We start from the raw sequence: 1,106 nt of genomic DNA, 5'->3' as shown, positions 1-1,106 counted from the left end.
TTCTCCCTGCCACCATCACTGCCACCTGCTAAGCTGGAGTGAGAACTTGCACCACTCGCCACGCTTCCTCCTCATCGCTCTCCAAGTTTTATCTCCTTGCAGCAACCGGCTCCAAAGGAAGGAGTGCACGAGTGGAAGAGAGCTTGAGAGGAGGAGAGACTGTCCTGAGCTGCAGTACAAGTACACAAAGATGGCCTCACTGAACACCAAAACTTTTTCTGTTGTTATGTTGGAGCATTGTACCAGAGACCTCTGCTGAGACCTAGCAGACCTCACCACATGTAAATACACCTGTATGGTAGCATATGTATGAGCATGCTTACTAAGGAAACACCAAGCAGTTCTGAGGGGGCAGAAGGGAGGGCTTCAGTCCCGGGATCTTCCTGGGATGAATGGATGTGTGCTTTTCCAAAGAGACAGCACCGTGAGGTGCCCTCCCACCTCAACACACACACAGACCCCCACACACACACAGGAGATTGTCTTCTCTAAAACAGACCCACCTCTGCTTTCCTTCTTCTGGCTGGTTTTGTGTTTCCTGCCCACCTGCATTTTTGTATTCTGAAAGCAAAGCTGAGTGTTCTGTTCACCTTTTGGGGTGGGTGTTCCATTCACTTGGGCTCTTCCACCTGTGTTAGAGGGAAGGGACTTTTTGGAGACCATTCATGTGAGGTCCCATCTGTATCTCTTGCCTGCTATATCTTACTCCTACATTCTTACCTCCATCAGCCCTTCCTGTAGGAAAGCTGCCCAGATACCAGACTCCAAGGCCTCTTCTCTCTCCCTCTCTATCCCAGCTTCAAAGTGAGAGGAGGGGCGGATCCTGAGATAGAGATGACAGCTCAGCTCCTCTGCTTTACTGGGGACATTGATGTGAAGGAAGACAGCTTTAAAAATGGGCTGTGGATGTATTTTTAGAAAAAAAAATCTCTTTGTGCAGTAGGGAGGGGAAGGTATTAATTAGCTTAAAGGCTTTGGTCTCAGTCACTCATTCTATCTCCCTTCGAGGTTTAAGAAGATCAACTTTAGGATTCTAAAATAGGACAGAATGCCTTTTAGGGCCTTTATTTTTATTTTATGTTATGAGGGAAAGACAAAAACGCTCT

This window comes from Geospiza fortis, unplaced genomic scaffold (assembly GCF_000277835.1).
Source record: "Geospiza fortis unplaced genomic scaffold, GeoFor_1.0 scaffold10, whole genome shotgun sequence".
NCBI lineage: Eukaryota > Metazoa > Chordata > Aves > Passeriformes > Thraupidae > Geospiza > Geospiza fortis.
This window is presented reverse-complemented; position numbering follows the sequence as displayed.